Raw genomic sequence first — 10,331 nt, 5'->3', positions numbered from 1 at the left:
GCAGATTTCATAATCTCATATTTGTATATGGTTGTGGTGGATGTAAAAATAGTTATATGTGCTATGTATCAGCATAAATTGTAAAATACTTTTTATATCTAGTTTAGGAGCAACTCGTGCTGGAGCGCATGAATGCTCTGCGTATTATATATCACTTTATACAAAGCTTCCCTGACCCGTAAGGAATCCAACCAGTATTCTGTCTCTAAGTACAACCTCCACAATCTGAATCCACTCTCTGTGCACAGGCAGGAGCTCCTGTGTTATGTCTGCCTCTTACCTCAGAGCAATAAACGTTTTATGTCTGTGTACTCTGGGACTATACAGAGCATAAAGTCATTTACAGGGAGCAGAGAACCTTTCACCTGAAATCCATACAGGGAGACAAAGTATCTGAGTTTGCTCCTAGTTTATAAACAGGAGGGACATTGGCTGAAGGAGCAAGAACGCCTGAGTGTATGGGAGAATAGCTACAGGACCAAGCAGTCGGATATAAAGGTCAGTGATATAATCTGTTCTACAGGGAATTATCATATATTTATGTGTGGGGTTTGTATGTTCTCCCCGTGTACGCATGCTTTTCCTCTGGTGCTTAGTTTCCTCACGCAGATCAGAATCAAACTGGTGGGTTAATTGACTTCACATCAATATAACCCTAATGTGTGCATGTTTGTGTGTGTATTAGGGAATAGAGATTGTAAGCTCCATTGATAAATCATGTAACGTTCCCTGTACAGCGCTGAGTAAAATGTAGGTACTAGATAAATAAATATCTGGTAATGCATAAAGAATTATTAGAGAACTCAGTAGGGATTTGCAGGAAGTCTGACACACGGGAGATAACCAGGCACAGTGTCTGGCGGCTTCTACACCCTGTATATGGGAATAATGCATTTACCCCCAACATTTACCCCCAGTGTGCTATAACTAACATTTACAGTAACTGATTAGGTATGGGAATACTGCATTTACCCCCAATGTGCTATAACTAATATTTACAGTAACTGATCAGGTATGGGAATACTGCATTTACCCCCAATGAACAATAACTAACATTTACAGTAACTGATCAGGTATGGGAATACTGCATTTACCCCCAATGTGCTATAACTAACATTTACAGTAACTGATCAGGTATGGGAATACTGCATTTACCCCCAATGAACAATAACTAACATTTACAGTAACTGATCAGGTATGGGAATACTGCATTTACCCCCAATGTGCTATAACTAACATGTACAGTAACTGATTAGGTATGGGAATACTGCATTTACCCCCAATGAACAATAACTAACATTTACAGTAACTGATTAGGTATGGGAATACTGAATTTACCCCCAATGTGCTATAACTAACATTTACAGTAACTGATTAGGTATGGGAATACTGCATTTACCCCAAATGTGATATAACTAACATTTACAGTAACTGATTAGGTATGGGAATACTGCATTTACCCCCAATGAACAATAACTAACATTTACAGTAACTGATTAGGTATGGGAATACTGAATTTACCCCCAATGTGCTATAACTAACATTTACAGTAACTGATTAGGTATGGGAATACTGCATTTACCCCAAATGTGATATAACTAACATTTACAGTAACTGATTAGGTATGGGAATACTGCATTTACCCTCAATGTGCTATAACTAACATTTACAGTAACTGATTAGGTATGGGAATACTGCATTTACCCCCAATGTGCTATAACTAACATTTACAGTAACTGATTAGGTATGGGAATACTGCATTTACCCCCAATGTGCTATAACTAACATTTACAGTAACTGATTAGGTATGGGAATACTGCATTTACCCCCAATATGCTATAACTAACATTTACAGTAACTGATTAGGGATGGGAATACTGCATTTACCCTCAATGTGATATAACTAACATTTACAGTAACTGATTAGGTATGGGAATACTGCATTTACCCCCAATGTGCTATAACTAATATTTACAGTAACTGATTAGGTATGGGAATACTGCATTTACCCCCAATGTGCTATAACTAACATTTACAGTAACTGATTAGGTATGGGAATACTGCATTTACCCCCAATATGCTATAACTAATATTTACAGTAACTGATTAGGTATGGGAATACTGCATTTATCCCCAATGTGCAATAACTAATATTTACAGTAACTGATTAGGTATGGGAATACTGCATTTACCCCCAATGTGCTATAACTAACATGTACAGTAACTGATTAGGTATGGGAACACTGCATTTACCCCCAATGTGCAATAACTAACATGTACAGTAACTGATTAGGTATGGGAATACTGCATTTACCCCCAATGTGCTATAACTAATATTTACAGTAACTGATTAGGTATGGGAATACTGCATTTACCCCCAATATGCTATAACTAATATTTACAGTAACTGATTAGGTATGGGAATACTGCATTTACCCTCAATGTGATATAACTAACATTTACAGTAACTGATTAGGTATGGGAATACTGCATTTACCCCCAATGTGCTATAACTAACATTTACAGTAACTGATAAGGTATGGGAATACTGCATTTACCCCCAATGTGCTATAACTAACATTTACAGTAACTGATTAGGTATGGGAATACTGCATTTACCCCCAATGTGCTATAACTAACATTTACAGTAACTGATTAGGTATGGGAATACTGCATTTACCCCCAATATGCTATAACTAACATTTACAGTAACTGATTAGGGATGGGAATACTGCATTTACCCCCAATGTTCAATAACTAATATTTACAGTAACTGATTAGGTATGGGAATACTGCATTTACCCCCAATGTGATATAACTAACATTTACAGTAACTGATTAGGTATGGGAATACTGCATTTACCCCCAATGTGCAATAACTAATATTTACAGTAACTGATTAGGTATGGGAATACTGCATTTACCCCCAATGTGCAATAACTAATATTTACAGTAACTGATTAGGTATGGGAACACTGCATTTACCCTCAATGTGCTATAACTAACATTTACAGTAACTGATTAGGTATGGGAATACTGCATTTACCCTCAATGTGCTATAACTAATATTTACAGTAACTGATTAGGTATGGGAATACTGCATTTACCCTCAATGTGCTATAACTAACATTTACAGTAACTGATTAGGTATGGGAATACTGCATTTACCCCCAATGTGATATAACTAACATTTACAGTAACTGATTAGGTATGGGAATACTGCATTTACCCCCAATGTGCAATAACTAATATTTACAGTAACTGATTAGGTATGGGAATACTGCATTTACCCCCAATGTGCTATAACTAATATTTACAGTAACTGATCAGGTATGGGAATACTGCATTTACCCCCAATGTGCAATAACTAATATTTACAGTAACTGATTAGGTATGGGAACACTGCATTTACCCTCAATGTGCTATAACTAACATTTACAGTAACTGATTAGGTATGGGAATACTGCATTTACCCCCAATGTGATATAACTAACATTTACAGTAACTGATTAGGTATGGGAACACTGCATTTACCCCCAATGTGCAATAACTAATATTTACAGTAACTGATTAGGTATGGGAATACTGCATTTACCCTCAATGTGCTATAACTAACATTTACAGTAACTGATTAGGTATGGGAATACTGCATTTACCCCCAATGTGCTATAACTAACATTTACAGTAACTGATTAGGTATGGGAATACTGCATTTACCCTCAATGTGCTATAACTAACATTTACAGTAACTGATCAGGTATGGGAATACTGCATTTACCCCCAATGTGCTATAACTAATATTTACAGTAACTGATTAGGTATGGGAATACTGCATTTACCCTCAATGTGCTATAACTAGGGGTGTGCATCGGCCACTTTTCGTGTTTTGTGTTTTGGTTTTGGATCTGGATCTTTCTTCGTGTTTTGGATCTGGATTGGTTTTGCCAAAACCACCCTTCCGTGTTTTGGGTTCTGGGTTTTGTGTTTTGGATCTGTATTTTTTTGAAAAAAAGCATAAAAACAGCTAAAATCACAGAATTTGTAGGTTTTTCTGCTCCTATGCTATTATTAACCTCAATAACCTTAATTTCCACTCATTTCCAGTCTATTCTGAACACCTCACACCTCACAATAGTGTTTTTATGTCCAAAAGGTTGCACCGAGGTAGCTGGATGACTATGCTAAGCGACACGAGTGGGCGGCACAAACACGTGACCCATCTAGGAGTGACACTGCAGTGGCAGGCAGGATGGCAGTTAGAAAAACTAGGCCCCAAACTGTACATAATGCAAAGAAAAAAAGAGGTGCAAGATGGAATTGTCCTTGGGCCCTCCCACCCACCCTTATGTTGTATAAACAGGACATGCACACTTTAACAAATCAATCATTTCAGCGCCAGGGTCTGCCACACAACTGTGGCTGAAATGATTGGTTCGTTTGGGCCCCCACAAAACAAGCTGGCAATTAATGTGTCCCTGCACAAACTGGCTCTACGGAGGCAAGATGTCATCCTCATCCTCCTCATCCACCGATTCCTCACCCTCTTCAGTGTGTACATCCTCATCCTCACAAAGTATTAACTCGTCCCCACTTGAATCCACCACCACAGGTCCCTCTGTACCTTCTGGAGGCTGGTCTCCCTGGAAGAGCTGATAATTCATTTTGATGAACATCATCTTCTCCACATTCTGTGGAAGCAACCTCCTACGCCTTTCGCTGACAAGGTTCCCGGCTGCACTAAACACTCTTTCGGAGTACACACTGGAGGGGGGGCAACTCAGGTAAAATAGAGCCAGTTTGTACAGGGGCCTCCAAATTGCCTCTTTTTCCTGCCAGTACAGGTATGGACTGTCTGACATGCCTACTTGGATGCTGTCACCGATGTAATCCTCCACCATTCTGTCAATGGTGACAGTATCATATGCAGTGACAGTAGACATGTCAGAAATTGTTGCCAGGTCCTTCAGTCCGGACCAGATGTCCAAACTTGGTCCTGCCTGCCCTGCATCACCGCCAGCGGGTTGCTTAGGATACCTAAGTTTTTTCCTGGCAGCCCCAGTTGCGGGAGAAAATGAAGAAGGAGCCGTTGACGTGTCACGTTCCGCTTCAGCTGACAGTGTGTTCACCAGCAGGTCTTTGCACCTCTGCAGGCTTGTGTCGGCCGGAAAGAGAGACACCACATAGGCTTTAAACCTAGGATCGAGCACGGTGGCCAAAATGTAGTGGTCTGATTTCAACAGATTGACCACCCTGGAATCCTGGCAAAGCGAATGAAGGGCTTCATCCACAAGTCCCACATGCCGAGCGGAATCGCTCCGTCTTAGCTCCTCCTTCACTTTCTCCAGCTGCTTCTGCAAAAGCCTGATGAGGGGAATGACCTGACTCAAGCTGGCAGTGTCTGAACTGACTTCACGTGTGGCAAGTTCGAAGGGCTGAAGAACCTTGCACAACACGGAAATCATTCTCCACTGCGCTTGAGTCAGGTGCATACCCCCTCCTTTGCCTATGTCATAGGTGGATGTATAGGCTTGTATGGCCTTTTGCTGCTCCTCCATCCTCTGAAGCATATAGAGGGTTGAGTTCCACCGCGTCACAACCTCTTGCTTCAGGTGATGGCGGGGCAGGTTCAAGAGTGTTTGCTGGCGCTCCAGTCTTCGGCACGCAGTCGCTGAATGGCGAAAGTGGCCAGAAATTTTTCGGGCCACCCAAAGCGTCTCCTGCACGCCCCTGTCGCTTTTCAGAAAATTCTGCACCACCAAGTTTATTGTGTGAGCAAAACATGGGACGTGCTGGAATTTGCCCAGATGTAATGCCCGCACAATATTGGTGGCGTTGTCAGATATCACAAATCCCCAGGAGAGTCTAAGTGGGGTAAGCCACTGGGCGATGATTTCCCTCAGTTTCTCTAAGAGGTTGTCGGCGGTGTGCCTCTTACTGAAACCGGTGATACACAGCGTAGCCTGCCTTGTAACGAGCTGGCGTTTCTGAGATGCTGCTACTGGTGACGCTGCTGCTGTTGCTGCGTAAGGTGATACATCTACCCAGTGGGCTGTCACAGTCATATAGTCCTTAGTCTGCCCTGTTCCACTTGTCCACATGTCCGTGGTTAAGTGGACATTGTGTACAACGGCATTTTTCAGGACACTGAGGACACTTTTTCTGACGTTTCTGTACAGTCTCGGTATCGCCTGCCTAGTGAAGTGGAATCTAGACGGGATTTGGAACCGGGGACACACTACCTCCATCAATTGTCTAAATCCCACTGCACTAATGGCGGATACCGGACGCACGTCTAACACCAACATAGCAGTCAAGGCCTCAGTTATACGTTTTGCTTCAGGATGACTGCTGTCGTACTTCATCCTCCTCGCTAAGGACTGTTGGAGGGTCAATTGTTTAGTAAAAGTAGTGGTGTTCCTACTTCCTCTCTGGGATGATGAACGACTCCCAGCAGCAGCAGCAACAGCAGCAGCGGCAGCAGTAGGCGTAGCAATGCAGGATCCTCCGGAGGAATCCCGGATAGGAGAGTCAGTCATGCCAGTGATATGGCCTGCAGGACTACTTCCGATCCTGACTAAGGAGGAAATTGACGAGGAGGGAGTTGACGGTGTGGTTTGCAGGCGCTTGGATACAACAGGACAACGGGATTTAGGTGTCCCTGGACTGCTTACGGTCTGAGCCAAAGTTTCTGAACTTGACAGTAACTTTTTATGAACGCGCTGCAGGTGCCGTATAAGGGAGGATGTTCCTAGGTGGTTGACGTCCCTACCCCTACTTATTTCACCTTTACATATGGTACATATGGCAAGACAGTTGTTGTCCGGATTTGGATAGAAATATTGCCAGACCAAAGAGGTGGAATGTTTGGTCTTCTGCCCAGGCATGACCGTGATGGGCTTTTTCATCCCACGGACAACAACTGTCTCCCCCGGAGCCTGATTTAAACAAACCACATCACCATCAGAATCCTCCTCGCCAACTTCCTCCTCAGCGCCAGCTACACCAGTATCCTCATCCTGTTGTACTTCAACAGTGACATCTTCAATTTGCATATCAGCAAGTGGACTGTGGGTGCTCCTTTCAGCACTTGCAGGGGGCGTGCAAATGGTGGAAAGAGCCACCTCTTCCCGTCCAGTGCTGGGAAGGTCAGGCATCGCAACCACCACCACACTTGGACTCTCTTTGGGGATTTGTGATATCTTCTTAGAAAGCACAGTTCTTCGCTGTGCTTTTGCCAGCTTAACTCTTTTGATTTTTTTAGTGGGAGGAGTGCTTCCATCGTCATGTGAAGCTGAACCACTAGTCATGAACATACTAGGGATCGACCTTAGCCGTTCCTTGCCACTCCGTGTCGTAAATGGCATATTGGCAAGTTTACGTTTCTCTTCAGCTGATTTAAATGTCTTTTTCAAGGTCATTTTCCTGAACTTTGCCATTTGGGATTGTATGTGCCCTCTACTATGACATTGGGCATCGGCCTTGGCAGACGACGTTGATGGCATGTTATCGTCTATGTCATGACTAGTGGCAGCAGCTTCAGCACTAGGAGGAAGTGGTTCTTGATCTTTCTCTATTTTATTTTTATCGGAGAAAGTTTGGTCCTCCATTTATGTTATATCGATTTGATATATACGTGCGGCTAAACACAGAAAATAATTTTTTTTTTGGTTCGGACTGGAGTGTACTTTGTGGGTTACAGCACCCTTTAACGGTCAAGCCAGCCGGCCCTTTACTTATGACACAGGCGCACTCTTGGCACTACTTTGTTGATGCACGTGCGGCTACTGCGCACACAATTCACAAACACAGAAAATAATTTTTTTTTGGTTTGGACTGGAGTGTACTTTGGGGGTTACAGCACCCTTTAACGGTCAAGCCAGCCGGCCCTTTACTTATGACACAGGCGCACGCTTGGCACTACTTTGTTGATGCACGTGCGGCTACTGCGCACACAATTCACAAACACAGAAAATAATTTTTTTTTGGTTTGGACTGGAGTGTACTTTCGGGGGTTACAGCACCCTTTAACGGTCAAGCCAGCCGGCCCTTTACTTATGACACAGGCGCACGCTTGGCACTACTTTGTTGATGCACGTGCGGCTACTGCGCACACAATTCACAAACACAGAAAATAATTTTTTTTTAGGTTTGGACTGGAGTGTACTTTCGGGGGTTACAGCACCCTTAACGGTCAAGCCAGCCGGCCCTTTACTTATGACACAGGCGCACGCTTGGCACTACTTTGTTGATGCACGTGCGGCTACTGCGCACACAATTCACAAACACAGAAAATAATTTTTTTTTTGGTTTGGACTGGAGTGTACTTTCGGGGGTTACAGCACCCTTAACGGTCAAGCCAGCCGGCCCTTTACTTATGACACAGGCGCACGCTTGGCACTACTTTGTTGATGCACGTGCGGCTACTGCGCACACAATTCACAAACACAGAAAATATATTATTTTTTTAGCACTTGGGGGGAGCACCCCTGATGGACAGAGCACCCCCTGGACAACACTACAGCACCCCTTTAGGACTGGGACACTGCACAGGACTTTGGAACTGACTGCACAACACAGTCCAGCCAGCCCCTATGGACTTTGAAGTAGTGGACACAGCCCCTATTAACAACAGCAGCACAGCACAACACAGCCAGCCCCTATGGACTTTGAAGTAGTGGACAACAGCAGCACTACACTACACTACACTACACAGCACTAACTCCCACCCTCCCTCTTCACTGTCCACAGCCGAGTGAGAAAATGGCGCCGACGCGGGTACCTTATATAGGATCCAAAACCCGCGAGACTCGGAAGGCGGGATGATGACGTTTTGCCTCGATGTCAGATCCGAGTCAGGCGGGAAAAGTCGAGCCTGACTCGGATCGGACTCGGATCGGGGGGGCTCGGGGGGGTTCGGATTTCAGAAATCCGAACCCGCTCACCCCTAGCTATAACTAACATTTACAGTAACTGATTAGGTATGGGAATACTGCATTTACCCCCAATGTGCTATAACTAACATTTACAGTAACTGATCAGGTATGGGAATACTGCATTTACCCCCAATGTGCTATAGCTAACATTTACAGTAACTGATTAGGTATGGGAATACTGCATTTACCCCCAATGTGATATAATGAACTAACATTTACAGTAACTGATTAGGTATGGGAATACTGCATTTACCCCCAATGTGCTATAACTAACATTTACAGTAACTGATTAGGTATGGGAATACTGCATTTACCCCCAATGTGCTATAACTAATATTTACAGTAACTGATTAGGTAAGGGAATACTGCATTTACCCCCAATGTGCTATAACTAATATTTACAGTAACTGATTAGGTATGGGAATACTGCATTTACCCCCAATGTGCTATAACTAACATTTACAGTAACTGATTAGGTATGGGAATACTGCATTTACCCTCAATGTGCTATAACTAACATTTACAGTAACTGATTAGGTATGGGAATACTGCATTTACCCCCATTATGCTATAACTAACATTTACAGTAACTGATTAGGTATGGGAATACTGCATTTACCCCCAATGTGATATAACTAACATTTACAGTAACTGATTAGGTATGGGAATACTGCATTTACCCCCAATGTGCAATAACTAACATTTACAGTAACTGATTAGGTATGGGAATACTGCATTTACCCCCGATGTGCTATAAATAACATTTACAGTAACTGATTAGGGATGGGAATACTGCATTTACGCCCAATGTGCAATAACTAACATTTACAGTAACTGATTAGGTATGGGAATACTGCATTTACCCCCAATGTGATATAACTAACATTTACAGTAACTGATTAGGTATGGGAATACTGCATTTACCCCAAATGTGCTATAACTAACATTTACAGTAACTGTTTAGGTATGGGAATACTGCATTTACCCCAAATGTGCTATAACTAACATTTACAGTAACTGATTAGGTATGGGAACACTGCATTTACCCCCAATGTGATATAACTAACATTTACAGTAACTGATTAGGTATGGGAACACTGCATTTACCCCCAATGTGCAATAACTAACATTTACAGTAACTGATTAGTGATGGGAATACTGCATTTACCCCAATGTGCAATAACTAACATTTACAGTAACTGATTAGTGATGGGAATACTGCATTTACCCCAAACGTGCTATAACTAACATTTACAGTAACTGATTAGGGATGGGAATACTGCATTTACCCCCAATGTGATATAACTAACATTTACAGTAACTGATTAGGGATGGGAATACTGCATTTACCCCCAATGTGATATAACTAACATTTACAGTAACTGATTAGGGATGGGA

At 42.6% G+C, this 10,331-nt stretch overlaps 1 protein-coding gene across 1 annotated transcript in view; it reads left to right on the top strand.

Annotated features, from left to right (window-relative positions):
• The first annotated feature begins 472 nt into the window (after positions 1–472).
• The window catches only part of LOC148431379 (cytochrome P450 2C8-like), a 113,694-nt gene continuing 103,835 nt past the window's right edge, over positions 473–10,331 (top strand). The window contains exon 1 of the mRNA XM_088466040.1: positions 473–498. The gene's annotated coding sequence lies outside the window, so the exon portion shown is untranslated. The remainder of the gene's footprint in view (positions 499–10,331) is intronic.

Source organism: Taudactylus pleione, unplaced genomic scaffold (assembly GCF_031769625.1).
Source record: "Taudactylus pleione unplaced genomic scaffold, aTauple2 ptg002344l, whole genome shotgun sequence".
In the NCBI taxonomy this organism is placed as follows: domain Eukaryota; kingdom Metazoa; phylum Chordata; class Amphibia; order Anura; family Myobatrachidae; genus Taudactylus; species Taudactylus pleione.
This window is presented reverse-complemented; position numbering and strand designations above follow the sequence as displayed.